The sequence below is a fragment of the Camelus bactrianus genome, chromosome 12, assembly GCF_048773025.1.
Source record: "Camelus bactrianus isolate YW-2024 breed Bactrian camel chromosome 12, ASM4877302v1, whole genome shotgun sequence".
NCBI lineage: Eukaryota > Metazoa > Chordata > Mammalia > Artiodactyla > Camelidae > Camelus > Camelus bactrianus.
In genome coordinates, this window is record NC_133550.1 from 63309963 (window position 1) to 63325853 (window position 15891).

Consider the following 15891-nt stretch of genomic DNA (forward strand, 5'->3'; position numbering starts at 1 on the left):
TATGTAAGGCACAGACAGCCAAAGAGCACTACACCATTAAAGGAAGAAGCAAAGTAAGACTTAAGTTTTCCATTATGACACATTCATTCAATGTATGCCAGAATTCCTGTAGCTGGAGCCAAAGGGGATGGGGTTAGATCATTAGAGAGGTTTTTCCAGGCTTCTCCAAGCCCAGGCTGGACAGGATCCACAGGTATATTGATTTTTATGTTTTAGACCTAAGTGCTCAACCTAGAAGAAGACAGAGAAGCAAAACTTAAAAACATACCTTGAAACTTCCCTTCCAATTTTTTCCAATTAGGCCAATAAAGGCTAGGTTAACCAAAGGCACCTCCTCTCATTCGGGTTCCAACTTCCTTTGTTTAGGAAATAGAGGTATCCTGACCTCACCTGCTCCCTGCTTCCTAAGGATCCCTCCTAAACTAACGAATTTCCATGAGATAGCTTCTAAATGAAAGAGATCTGAAAAGAAGCAAATCTTCACTCCACCTTTTCAACACACAGGACACCACCCACAAAAAAGGGTCTCCTCTAACTCCAGAATTTATTTTACTCTAGAACATCACACTTTCTAATTTCATAATCCTCTAAAGGATTTTCCATTTCTGCTTTTACCTTTACCTCCCGACAAATACAAAGCAGATCTCATGTAAAATATAATAATGGTTTTCTTACCAGTACATCCAGGCTTTTCCCCTTTTGACAGTAAGAAGTACCATTAAAGTGCACAAAAAGAAGGCCCAATTATGGCCAGGAAAACACTGCAACTAGACACTAACAAAACTGCCCTTTAATCCAGATATTTACCTGATGGCTGCTGGATGGAATAAAACAGAAAACAATAAGATGTTTCACCAGCGAAACTGCTCTGCAACTTTCTAGCTTTCTTAACTTGATCAATAATTCCTATTTTCTCCCTATAATACAGAATCTGATTTTGACGGTTATTTTATTTTAGTGATTTCTGCTAAGCAATTAGTACTTCTGGGCCATTGACATATATTCCACCATATGAGATATTTTTCTGTAGTCATCAAACTTGTTATAGATTATTTCTTTATTAAGCACCTCTCCTTCCCTTCAGCATTGTTCTAATACCAGCATTTCACCACTATTTTCCTTTCTAATGTTGAATACAACTTCAATTTGGGGGAGGGGGTATTTTCTCTTGCTAAAATGATAATTATGGTGCATACACCATTATGTTTGTCTGTCAGTTTCAAGCATCCATATTCTCTTTTAAGCATGATCACAATTAATCCATTTGGGGCTCCTGGCAGTTAGGAAGCCATTCTAGCAACTGAAGAGGCTGGCTCAGAGTACAGCTTAAACTAATGAAGACAGATGATCTAGATCAGAAGTTTTCAACTTGGGCTCTCTCGAAAGCTGACTGAGGGGCAGGAAGGATGCTGAGTAAGGGGGGTTCTTGCTTCTCCATTCAGGTTTCATTCAACCAGAGCAGCTGTTTTACACAATGGGCTTATATATAAAATTTCAAATTTATAGAGACCTTCAACTTTAAAAAAAAAAATTGTTAAAACGTCTGGTCTAAATGTTTTATCACTAAAGAGAGTAAAATCTTACTCCACAAAACACTTTACCTACACAGGGATGGATCCAGAAAGTTTTTCTTTGAAATAATCTAAACCCTGATAAACAAGTTTTTTTTTTCTTTTCTTTCCAGCAAGAGTCAACAATCACTTTCTTAATTGCTTAAATCTAAGAAATCAACGTTTCAGTGAGTTAACAGTTCTGGTTTCAACATTCATTCATTTGCTCATACACCCAAAAAACATTTATCAAACACTAGACTCTGAGACCTCGGTACTCAAAGTGTGGTCCTCAGACCAACAGCATTGGCATCACCTGGATGCTGGTTAGAAAAGCAGACTCTCAGGTCTCTCCCAGGTCTACAGAATCTGCACTTAACAAGCACCTTTGTTGATTCAGTAGCACACTAAAGTTTTTGCCTAGGCACTAAGTTACCACTATAAATGTGACAGACATAATCCCTACTTTCACGAAGCTTCTCATCTAGCCAAATATAATAACAAGTAAGTAGATAATCATGCACAGGGTACTCTGGATGAACACAAACAGCAAACTCCTAACCCAAGCTGGAAGTCCGAGGAAGAAGCCCTGAAGGAAGTAGCACCTTCCCTGGTCCTTGACTAGATAGGCACGTTAGCCAGAAAAGGAGGAAGGTCATTCCAGGAAGAAATAAACAGGACATGAAGTAGAACTGAGATGTGAAACTGTGTCTCTTATGGGAAACCCCAAATATTTTATTGTGAGTGGGAAGAGATGACAGGTGGGGCAGAAGCTGGCCATGAAGGTCTGCCAAGCTGAGCAGCATAAGGGAAGAAATGGGGAATCAGTAAGTGATTTCAAGCAGGAGAGCAGTAACCTCACTTATGGTTTAGAAAGATCTTTTCAGTGGCCATAGGGAAAAGGTTAGAAACAAGGGGAGAGCAGTTAGAAAGCCATCCTTGCAGTAATCCAAGTATGAACTAAGTGGCAGCTGTAGAAATGGCAAGAAAAAAATGAATTCAGCAGATATGAACATTGCAGAACCTTAAAAAATTGGCAACTGATGGCTGGGAGGAAAAGATGGAAGAGATAGAAAGGAGATGGAATTTAAAAATTACTTCTAAAAGCAGTGTGTTATAATCTTTCTGGAGGACAATTTGGAAATGACTTTAAAAAATTAAAAACTTCATACCCAAACATGTTACTTTTGCAATCAGAAGGACAAAGTGTTCTTTATGCCCTTATCTTTTTATCTACTTCTGAGAGTTTGTCCCACAGTTACTTGCACCAAGATTTATATACCAAGATGTTTACTGTAGTATTATTCATAACATAAAAAACTAAAAAACAAGGTAAGGGTCTCACAGGAGACTGGCTAAATGCTGTGCATACACAACTCACACATCAAGCAGAGAAAAAATGGTTTCTAAACAGTTGAATGATACAGGAAAACCGCATGAAATAATACTACATAAAAATCATTTAAACAGAGTATACATGTATAAAAGTAAACAAAAACTGATAGAAAATCTATTAACTGCTGACATTGGCTATCACTGAACTGTATAATTAAGAGAGAATTTTTATTTTCTTTTTTCCTTCACTTTATCTGACTATAAAACAAACAAAACTCTTAAAGTTTTTACTCAGAAAGAAGACAAAACAAAATAACCCCCTGGTTTGAACCTCTGGGAAGAAGGTGGTGCGAATTCCTACCATGGAGAATTCGGCAGGAATTGCAGGTAAGATGATGAGTTTAGCACTGAGCACACTGAGTCTGGGGCGCACCCAGTAAAGGTGTTCAACAGACAGCCAAGCATATGACTGGGGGGCAGGGAGGAGAGGGGAAACAGAGGTAAAAAATCAGGTCAGAGGTGATACCAGGACCACGTCATAAGAACTGATTTCATTAGCCAGAGACTTGGCCTGGAGATATAACATGGAATCAACAGCACATAATGCTGGTTAAAGCCAGAGTTCTGAGGGAAACCACTCAAAGACACAGAGTAAGAGGTAAGGAGCCTGAGAGCTGAACAGGAGGGAGTAACAAAATTTAAGAGGTGGGTAGAGAAAGACAGCAAAAGGTCTGAACGGAAAAGGGAGTGACTAGGAAGACAGAGTTTACAGAGCCACTAAGAGTAAGGGTCACAGATGTCGGCGGAGGAAGTTTCTGGTCAGAGCGGGTGGCCAACCGTGTCAAATGCTGCAGAGAGGTCAAATAGAATACACAGTACCTATTTGACCTACAACAAAAAGGACACTAATGACTTTGGCAATAGCAGTTTCTGAAGAGAGGTAGGGACAGAAGCCAGAATGCAGTGAAGTCTCTGGAATGTGGGAAAGTAAAAAGACAGTGACTGTAAACTACTTTCAGGAGCTCGACTACAAAGGGAAAACTGGAGAGTTGTTGCTGTTCAAAATGGAAAAAAAAAATTCAGTTGATTTATATGCCAAAGAGTTGAGAGAGAAAGGTTGAAGATACACTAACACCCCTGCCTCAACAGCAACAGCTGCCTTCCACTCCACGGAGGCCAGCACAGCTGTTGGCTCCAATTTTCTCCACTTCCTGCCCAAGGCATTAGAGTTTTGTTGTTTGCTGTCTGTCATCACCTTTACTGCCATGCCTCCCATCCCAGCAGAATGCTGGTCCTTCCTCGTGCGCAAGGCAGAGCCAATACCCTTGGGTCCCATCCTCTTGCATCTCCCTGGAAGCTTGCCCTATCAGTTATCCTTTTCTGTCTTCAGCTTTTCCCTCTGGACTCTTTCCCCTTAGCATATAAATAAGCTGAACTTCTGCCATCTTGGGGGAAAAAAGTAGAAATCAGAAATGGGAAAAGGACAAAAAAAAAAAAAAAAAAACCTACTTCAGTGTCCACTATTTCCCAAAATAAAAATGCTTGAGTTTCCATTACATTTTCACTATGGACATAAAAGTTCTTACTTCTTAGTGGAAGTAAACCATTCATCTAATTATTCAACAAACATTTTCTGAGTGCCTCCTATGAACCAGGAGATGAATACACACTACAAACAAAGTAAGATTTCTGGCCTCATGAAATGTACTATCAAAGAGGGGGAATATAGACAATAAACATATATACACACACATACAAATACACACACAAACACAGGTCATTATAAGTGCTGAGAAAAGAAAAACAAAGCAGGATAGAGAGTAATGGGAGGTGTTATTTTAGGTAAGATAGGCAGGAAAGAATTCCCAGAGAACATGACATCCGTGCAGGAACTTCAGTGAAGGCACAGCAAGTATTAAGGCCCTGGGGCAGGAGCATACTTGATACATTCAGGAAATAGCAAGAAAGTCAGCATAGCTGGAACAGAGTAGAGTGAGCTGGAGGACTGAGGTAAGAAATCAGGTCAGAGGTGATGCCAGGGCCACGTCATAAGAACTATGATTTCATCATAAGCCTCATAGGAAGACACTGAAGGGTTCTGACAGCAGTGTGACATTGATTTCAGTTTTCAAAGGCCATTTATGTTGCCAAGCAGAGAACTCTAACTACAACACAGAGGGATGAAGCATGACAACGAAGGGCAGTTGGGCAAATCAAGAGGGACACCTACCACTGAGTGTGAGGGAGTAATGCCTGAACAGAATACTGAGGGAAAAGCAAGGGTCAGCAGGAAGGTGGCAGGGTGGCTAGGGTCCCCAAATAGAGTGCACAGATGTAGAAAAGGCATAGGAGTATTTTTGGTTTTGTTTTTTGGAGCTGCAAATATTTTAGTCTTTTGCTTATTTGAATTTTGAAAAGGTTTGGTATTTCTAATCCCCAATATTAAATGGTCAAAAATTATTTTATAGAAATATACCACTTATAAGTCTAACCCTAAAAAAGACACCAGGGAATAAACCTAATAAAATATCTGCATGACCTTTACGGAAAAAATTATAAAACCTGTGGATAGATATTAAAGAAGGCCTATTAGAGACAGAAAACTGACGAATGACCGGATTCCTGCATTCTGTTGATACTTATTTGGTGGTTGGCTTTATTCCTTTGATAGCTATGTAAGTTGAAAAAGCTAAAGTTCTAAACTGTTCTTAGAAACAATGAACAGTACATATATGTAAATTTTTTCAAATATCCAGACTAGATAAATCCAAAGAGAGAGAATGCCTACTGGTGGTTACCAGGGGCTGGGAGGAGGGTGCCAATAGAGGAAAAAGTGCTTAATGTGTATGAGGTTTTATTTTGGGTGATGGAAATGTTTTGGAACTAGACAGAATTGGTATTTGCACAACACTGTGAATGTACAGAATGCCACTGAATTGTTCATTTTAAAATGGTTTATTTCTAGACTTTGAATTTCACCTCGGTAAATTATTTAAATAAATAAATAATGAAATGCCCCCCTCCCCCACCAAAACTAACTAATGGACAGGAAGACCCAATATTTAAAATGCATATTCTCCTCATTAACCTATAAATGGTATGTTTCAAATCAAAATCCCAACAAGTACACCCAAAGACATGTACAAGAATTTCACAGTAGCATGATTCATAACAGCTCAAAACTAAAACAAACCACCAAATATCCACCAAGAGTAAAAATGGAAAAATTACATTCATAAAATGGACTGATTCTACAGCAATGAAAATAAACTAAGCCACACACAATTCAACACAAATTAATTTCGAAAACATAAAAGAAGCTACCAACAGAACACGTACAGCATGATTCCATTTATATCAAGTTTAGAAACAAGCAAAACTAACCTATTGTGTTAAAAATCAAGATGGTAGTTTCCTCTGGGCAGGAAGAGGGAGTTCTGACTGGAAGAAGCACAAGGGGTGGTTCTGGGTGCTGGAAACATTTTATTTCTTCGTTAAGCAGTAATTATGTACAGGTTTATTCACTTGGTGACAACCTAATAACCAGGATGCTGACAATTAATGTATTATTCTGTATCAACGCTACTCTTCAAGAAAATGGAAATATACTGATACCTGCAATTTACCTTGAAATGCATCCAAAAAATTAGGTAGATTGATAGGGGTATGGACAGATCTATTATAAAGCAAATATTACAAAATGTTAATGGCAGAATCTGAGTTGTGGATATAAAAGTGTTCATTGTAAATCTCTTTCTACCTCATCATGTGTTTGAAAATTTTCATAATAAAATGTTGGAGAAAAAAATCCCAATGGGTTTTCTTGTAGAACTTCACAAGCTGATTCTAAACTTAGGGAAAACTAAAAGGGCAAGATTAGCCAAAACAATTGTGAAGAAGGAAAAGGTAAGGAGAGACCTGTCCTAACGGACAGCAAGGCTAATTATTAAGAAACAGTAAATAAAATGATGTAATATGACAGAGGAGAACAGAGAGACCACTAAACAGAAAAAAGAGCCCCAAAACTAACTCCTGCACAGAGGGAAATAGAATAAAGCTGGCACTAGGGAAAAGTAGAACTAGTCAATAAATGGTGATTCACAGATTAGATTAAGAGAAAGTATAGAATATCTCTAATAACTCACAGGGAAAATAAATATTGAATGATAAACACAACTTGCTGAAGAAAACAAATACCGTTCTCTCTCTCCAATTAATATATATTACATAAACATGTATATGGGTTTAAAAAAGGAGAAATATTATATACTGTTTAGGAATATATTCATATGGTAAATAAAAAAACAAACAAACAAACAGAGAAATACTGGGTAATGAAATACCAAATTCGGGGTAGTGGTCACCTCTGGGGGTGGGTGAAAATTCATGGAGCATACATGAGTCGGGTGGTACATGAGGATACAGGTATTTGCTACACTATTCTTTATACCTTTTTTCAAATCTTAAATATTTCATAACAGATTATACATTTTTTTAATTAACAAAAGTCTGAAGTAATAGTACATGGTTTGTACTAAAAAAGCAATTAACAGGCTGGAGCAAAGACTAGGGCTGAAGGAATACGAGAAGCTAAGGAAACAGAAAGAGACCAGATCCTGCAAAGCCTTGAAAAACACATCCAGAAATTTATTTATTTATTTATCTTTAATATATTCCATAGGACAGGCACTGGAAAGTATTCATCCAGGGAGTTCTGAAAGACTACCCTGACAAGGTATGGAACAGGGAAATTTCCTAATGCTGGAGCTTGTTTACCATTTAATCCCTAAACTTAGCACAGTGTATAATAACAGTGATGCTCAATAAGTATTTGCTGAATTAACGAATTTATGGAAGGGTGAAGGAGGGAGCAGAGAGGTACAGGAAGACAAATTAGAAAGTCATTATGATAACCCAGGCAGGAATACTGGGCTTACAATGATCACCTCAACTTATTTATTTCATAGGAAATATTAAGATTATACGAAACTTTCAAGAGACATAAAATAAAGTAAGGATCTATGACATTATAAACATGAAGACCTTGGTTCAAATCAGGCAAGTCATTAATTCCATATCTACTCACCATTCTTCCGCTCACTGAGTGGAGGCAAATTGGGATTCCGGCCAGGATGGAGGCCGAGGGTCAGCTCGGGCTGCAAGGAGAGCTCCTGCAGTTCATTGGCAACAGCTTCGCTCTGGGGGCTGGGTGCCGCAGACAGGGACACCAGCACTGGTTCATCATCATTTTCGCCAGCCCCTCCTCCGTCCAGCCCATTCACAGCAATGACGGAAGGGGGCAGGCACACTACACTGGAGAAATCCACCTTGGCTTTCGTGATGGCAACCTGGAAATGGAAGGAGAAACAAAAAGTTTAGATGCAAAACAGGGACTACTCTATTGAGTATATGCTGATTACTATTATAAGTTATATTACTGGCAAGCTACCGCTATTCTTAAAAGCTTTTTGTAAAGTAAGGTAGCATCTTCATTAAATTAATATTTACTATGATCATAGGGTGCATGAGATTTCAAGTCTGATACTGTCCTCGACTACATCACTTGGAAGGACAATGTACATACGACTGAAATAAATGCAACACTCACACACATGTATAATGGGATAAAAGGAAACAGTGGCCAAGGAGAAAAAGCTATGAGATAAATGTTACCTTCCAACTACTAAGAGAAAGCATCTGGAGAATTAATACTTAATGAGTACAAAGTATTAAAGTATCATACTGTACCAACACAGTCTGGGGAGAAAATTTCTTTAAGAAAACAGTCCCAAGCCACCAGATTCCATAAAGAAATGTAAACAGAGATGGATATTAGCTCAGTTTTTCAAACATTCTTATACAATTTTAAAGGTACTTTTCATTTACAGTTATTACAAAATATTGGCTATATTTCTCATGTTGTACAATACATCCTTGATCCTATCTTATACCTAACACTTTGTACCTCCCATTCCTCCCCGCTTTTTGCCCCTCTCTCCCTCACTGGTAACCACTAGTTTGTTCTCTATATTTGTGGGTCTGCTTCTTTTTTGTTATACTCACTAGTTTGTCATATTTTTTAGATTCCACATATAAGTGATACCATACAATATTTGTCTTTCTCTATCTGCCTTATTTCACTTAGCACAATGCCTTCAAAGTCCATCTATGTTGCTGAAAATAAAATGGCAAAATTTCGTTCGTTATTATGGATGAGCAGTATTCCATTGTATATATATGTGTGTGTGTATATATATACACATACACACAAGCACACATCTTCTTTATCCATCCATCTATTGATGAACACTTAGGTTGTTTCTATATCTTGGCTATTGTAAATAATACTGCTATGAACATTGAAGTGCATGTATCTTTTCAAATTTGTGGTTTTGTTTTTTTAACTCAAATACTGTAACCTACTTGAATATTTAATCATAATACGCAGGAATGGGATATTAAAAACAAAACGATGGCAACATGAGAAAGAACAAGATCTTTAAAAATGACAAGGAATACAAATAACATGAAAGTCTTTTCAACACATGGGAATTAAGGCAATTAAGATTGCATTGATCCACCAAATCCTGTGGAATTATTAAGAATAATTTAACAAAGCATTTAAAATATAGAAAATGTTTGTCTGAAGTTAAGTTTAAGAAAAGTAATATATAAAAACACATACTCATACAAAAATATTATACAGAGAAAAAAAAGACTATTAGGGAGTTTACCAAAACACAAAATGAGTTTTCTTTATTGGACTATGAAAATTTTTACTTTCTTTAGTTTCCAATTATTCTCTAAAACACATATATTGCTTTTAAAATGAAAAAGCCATAGTTTCTAATTTAGGAGTTCCCTATAGTCTTCAGCGAGGATTTTCATCTAATTTGCTTCAGATGAAGAAACCAACAAAATACTGGAAGGCCATGAATGAAGAAAGGCATTGAAAACTAAAAAGACCATCACATTCTGCCTTTATGTTTATGCTATATTGTGTCCAAATCTGACTATAAGTTCTGGTTGATCTTCATAAAATATAAAATGGAATGGAAAAGATGCAGATAAGAGCAATAAAAGATGAGGGGGGTGACATTAAGAAGAATAAAGATATTAAGGACTCTTTTCCTCAAAAGGCTGACAGACGCAGTGAGTGAGGCAAGTTCAAAAGAAAAAAAGGAACTCAATAGTCTAAGAGGCAGTATAGGCAAACATTAGGAAAATAACTTTTTAAGAGTTTGAACAATTTTAGGATTTTGAACAATTTTAGGAATTATAAAACAATAAATGTTTACTAAGAAAATCCAGAATCTAACCTCCAAAGAATTTTTTCCCATTTTGCCTATGACTTACCATCATTTAAGCCATGTCTCGAGTGTGTGTACTGGGAAAAAACTGTTATACATGGTTAATCCATCTGGCTTTCCTTTGCCACTGCCCTAAAAGAGTACATTTTCTCTCCTTAACACACACAGATGATGGCACTGAGATGTGAAGTTTTAAACAAAACACCCATAAGTGAGTCCTGAAGGAAAGCAGGGCAACAGTACCAAAGCTTCAGCCCTAAAACCTAGAAGTAGCTTCACATACAGTAACAAGTCTTCAATGAACAATTTATATACACTGGAATATTATTCAGCCACAAGAAAAAAAGGAAATCCTGCCATTTGCAGCAACATGGATGGACTTCAAGGGCATTATGCTAAGTGACATAAATCAGAGAAAGACAAATACTGTATGATCACACTTACATGTGGAATCTTAAAAACAGACAGACAGAAACAAAAACAAACTCTTAGAAAAAGAGATCGAATTTGTAGTTACCAGGGTGGGGGGGCGGGTAGGGGAACTGAATGAAGATACTAGTCAAAAGGTACAAACTTCCAATTATAAGATAAGTAAAGTACATGACTCGAGTTAATAACACTGCTATATGGTATATTTGAAAGCTGTTAAGAGAGTAAATCCTAAGAGTTCTCAGCACAAGGAAAAAAACTTTTTTTGTATTTATATAAGATGATGGATGTTAACTAAACTTATTGTGGTAAACACTGCACAATATATGGAAGTCAAGCCATTAAGCTGTACACCTTAAACTTGTACAGTGCTATACATTAACTATATCTCAATAAAACTGTAAAAAACAGTTGTTAAGACAATATGGATTATATGAGTTCATATCTCTCATTAAAAAATGGAGAAATTTAACTGAGATGGTAACAACTATGTAGGCAGTAGACAGATCCTGCAAATAGTAACTGTACTTTAACAGCCACTTGATAAATATTTGTCCAAAAAAGACAAGCAAATGAAAGATACCTAAAGATAATCCGAGGACCAAGGCAGGCAGATTTTGAGGAAAGTCTGAATGATATAAAAAGACTGCATGAAAGATACAGAAACACTAAGAATAATGTTTGGAACTCAGGATAAGAACCAGTAACCCTCATTCCATTTAAGTACTCCAGTTAAACTGCTGGGGTAGAATCATAGTTTCATATAAAAAGTTCTTAACCAAACAGCAAAGTTTCATTACTTCAGATTTAACTGATACCTGTGATACTATAATGAAGTCTGAGATTAAGAAAAATTGTATGCTACTTGGGGGAAGGGTAGGATAAAAGAGTGCCAGCAATTTTATTTATTTATTTAATATATTTTTATTGAAGTATAGTCAGTTTACAATGTTGTGTCACTTTCTGGTGTACAGCACAATGCTTCAGTCATACAGGAATATACATATTTTTTTTCATATTCTTTTTAACCGTAAGTTACTACAAGACATTGAATACAGTTCCCTATTGTTTATCGGATTTTGTGAGAATCCTGTATTTCGAAACTAGAGACACTCTGCCAGAGTTCAGTAGGTGTTGTGTGCAATTCAGCGGGTTTTTAGATGTAATTCTTGATGTATTTGTGAGAGACGGTGAGCTGTAGTCTCTCTACTCGCCATCTTGGCACAACCTCCCACCAGCAATTTTATAGTGTTATTGTATTAAGAGAAAAACTAAAATTCTGCCTCATAATGTGTAATTCTTTACATGATTACAAAAGAGACTAACAATTCAATGTTGGTATGTAAATAAATACTTCTCATTTCAAATGAGCTATTTTTTCACTAAAAAATGGTCTTGCAATAGTGTTTACTGGATATAGAGTTTTAACTTTCCAAGACAAAAAATCTTAGAGATCTGTGGTACAATGATATACTTAACACTACTGAGCTAAACACTTAAAAATGATTAAAATGGTAAATTTAATGTCATTTTTTAACAGTAATTTTTAAATGATCTGGCAAGATCTCTGCTGAAAAAATAATTTACTAAACTAACTCATACTACTCACTGAGCTTGAAAGAATAAATTATCTATTCTTTAAAACATGCCTTAACTGACTTATTATTGCTGAGACTCAGATTTGACATTCACTTGTGACTGCTCCCAAGAGACAATAAAGATCCATCCATTATATGATATGATTTTTCTAATGAAGCATGAAGTTAAACTGCATGAGCCGGTAATTCAGGTATGCACTTAATGCACATAACCAGTACTTCTAAAAAATAAAATATGTTTTTTCAGTAACTATGGAATATGGCCCCAAAAGAAAGTCAACCCAAATCCAGTGCTAGGCACGAAGAGAAAATGAAGTTTAAAAAGTGATGTTTCTTAGAACTCATACATTCTTAATAGATTAAAGAAAGGAACAGCAAATTCTGTAGTGACTTGGACCATGATCGTGCCTGCCACTGCCTAAATTGAAGAGAAAAAGCCATCTGAAAAACTGTTTTAGTGAGTGCTCCACTCAGAATTTATTTTAATAGCTTAGTAACTGATTAAGTTCCATATTTATATGATCATTAAGGACTTGAAGAGGTCACTTAAAATTTTTACATACCTATATATTTTACCACACATTTTTACTGGGCAAATTATATGTTATAGTAGTATTTGTTAATTTCAAGATTTCAAAAGTTTCAGGATATATCCTTTCAAAAATGCTAATATTAAACGGCAATACAGTAAAATTCTTCCACAAAAAATCATAAGGGGTGGAGGAATAGAAGAAACAAGCGTGGCAGACTGTTGATAACTGTTGAAGCTGAGTACTGGGTATGGAGATTCATTATACTATTACTCTCTCTACAGTGGTGTATGTTTGGTAACATTCTTATGATTTTTTTTAAAAACATTTTTTAAAATAAGATTCTTGGGGGGAGAGTATAGCTCAGTGGTAGAGTGCATGATTATTAGCATGCACAAGGTCCTGGGTTCAACCCCCAGTACCGCCGCCAAAGATAAATAAACCTAATTATTTAAATAAAGTCACCTAGAAAATGTAAAGAAAAAAATTTAAAAAAAGATTCTTCCATAAAACAGAATGAAGACTTGGTGAGACACAAAGCAAGGTTTCCTCAGTCTTGACCTTGGAAAATAAGCCAAACAAAAGTCAAGTACAAGCACTGACAAAAGAAAAGAGAGAATATTTAGCATGAAATATATGCAATGGGAAGATTTCTCTAGCAAACATACTACTTTCTACTCATTTTTAAACAGCTCACAGGAGTGAGTCCTAGTAAACTCTGACAATCTAGAGACAAGATTCAAATATGCTAAGGAATAGCCATCGTGGATCATCTCCACCAATTCCTGAATATTCCTAAAATTTTACTTACTGTAAAACTTGCATGAAAAAGAAAACCTAAGAGAGTAAGATTTATCTCAGATTATATATATATCAGATTATTTAGAAAACTTAAAAAGGCAATATCTCAAACAAAATACTTCCTGAAATGTCTCCAAGGAAAAATTATTAAAGTAACCAAAAGGAAAAAAATCTCATGTTTTAGTGTTGTAAATTTGTAATTCTTCTGAGCCCAAAGATCAAACCTTTTCTCTCACCATAGGATCACCAACTTCACTTTCTTGGCTGCTGATTCACACAAGATCAGTAGCAGCCAGAACAAAAACAACATGGGGGCAGGGTCATCTCCCACAACCCATCTGCTTCCCTCTCTGGCTGGCCTGATTCCGCCTCATCTTTCCTCCACCCCACCCCGTTTTGGGGCTGCATGCCTTCTGCTGGTGCTGGGTGGCATATGTAACTAGAAGCAACAGCACAAAATGTGTCAGAGAAATGGAAGAGCTCATGCAGACACCTGATAATTCTTAAAAAGTATATATTCATGTGATTCTTTACTATGACCCATGACATAAAGAGTTTCATATACACCTAAATGATATGGTTTTTCTAAAAATTTTTTTCTTTATAGAAGTATTTTTTATCAATTAATGAAGTTTTTTAAGCTACACAGATTTTTACTTTTATTTTCCTTGATTTATCTTCAACTAATAGATAAACCAAAATCTTTAAAACTCTTACTATCTAAGCAGATATATATATATAAAATTTGACACAAAGAAATTTGAGGACAGGTATCTTCTGAGAGCTAACTGTGTACCAGGCACTGCCCTAGGTCCTACAGTAGAAGGTGAGGAAAACATCAAGCCTTGATTAACGAGTTGCCCTTACCACTGTAGCTACCACCTCCATCATTTTCAGTTGTATTCAAAACTACTCAGGCTTCTAGAGATGGCAAAGAAAAGGCCTTTCTGCTCCCCCTTCATCTTAGAAATCATCCAAAACCAAGGAATACAAGAAACATGAAAATATAAAACAACAGGAAGCACAGGAGGAGTGGCATGGCAGATTAAAGATGCTGCAAATTCCCTGACACTTCTCTCATTGACAGGTGAAGTCTACTTCCCCTCCTCCTGAATCTGAGCTGGGCTGGGACTGCCTTGACAATGGAGTAGAGTGAAAATGATGCTACACCTGTTCCAGGTCTAGACTTCAAGAGGACTGACAGCTTTTACCTTGGTACTCCCCAGAAGTCCAACAACTCTGATGAAGACCATAAAATGAGGTCTCAAGACTATGCTGAAAATAAAAGGGATCCAACTGAGACCAGCCTTCCAGAAATCCCTACCAAGGTGTCAGGCACGTATATCCATTCACTTGCTGAATGCCACGATGTGGACCCAAGTTAACACCATGTGGAGCAGAAGAATCCCCCAGCTAAGCCCTTCCCAAATCCCTCGTCCACAAAATTGTGAAACATAATACATGACATCAGATTTCTTAATGCCAACACTGGAAACAGACAACAGAGTATGCCTTCAAATTCTCAGGAAAAAAATTATTTTCAAACTGGAATTGCTTATATAGCCTATCAACCAAGTGTGAAGGCATTCCAAGTAACAAAAATTTCACCTTCCAAGTAATTTTTTTCATAAAGCTCCATGGAACTATGGCCTTTGCTCACTTCAGGTTTCAGCTCCTCCTGATCATTCTACAGGGAATCAGTAATCCAAGTTTATCCTCTTCCCCCAACAACAAAATAGATAAAACGTAACAATATAGCACTGCCTCTTCAACAACAGTGCAAGGCCCTTCAGAGTACTTGCTTCATTTCTCCCCTTCCTGCACCCTCTGCTCCGACCATATGTACCTGTTATGCTGCTTTCTGTTGTGACTGTCCAGAATTGCCTCTTCTTCCCCATCCCACCTCTGCTCCCTGCTATCCATCCCCTTCCAACAGGCTATATGCTTTCATAAGATCCCAGGCTTGCTTCTCACTGCTTACTGTTACTACTACTATAATGGATTGATCCTCCACTAGACAGCTAAGTTCACCAAGGAAAGGAATTCCGTTCTACTGTCTTTTTGACTCAAGTACCTAGATACAAAGCTTGACACAGAACAGGAATGCAATAAACCTTTGTTCATTTACTGACTATATTAATCTCACAGCAACCAAATGACATGTATAATCAAGTCAGTACTGAAACAGAAGAACGAGCAAAGAAGGTTCTGCCATGGGTAGGTATTTTTGCTTAAAGAGAAATACACAGAAGATCAGAAAAGGCTTCCGAAGAAAGGTCATAAGAACGTTTAAGAACAGTCATAGAAAATGGACAGGACTGACAGGATGCACTTATTT

General features: G+C 36.8%; 1 protein-coding gene across 1 annotated transcript in view; it reads right to left on the reverse strand.

Moving 5' to 3' along the window:
* The window catches only part of MRTFA (myocardin related transcription factor A), a 109516-nt gene extending 101478 nt beyond the window's left edge, over positions 1 to 8038 (reverse strand). Inside the window, exon 1 of the mRNA XM_074375592.1 lies at positions 7972 to 8038. The gene's annotated coding sequence lies outside the window, so the exon portion shown is untranslated. The remainder of the gene's footprint in view (positions 1 to 7971) is intronic.
* Positions 8039 to 15891: the final 7853 nt, after the last annotated feature.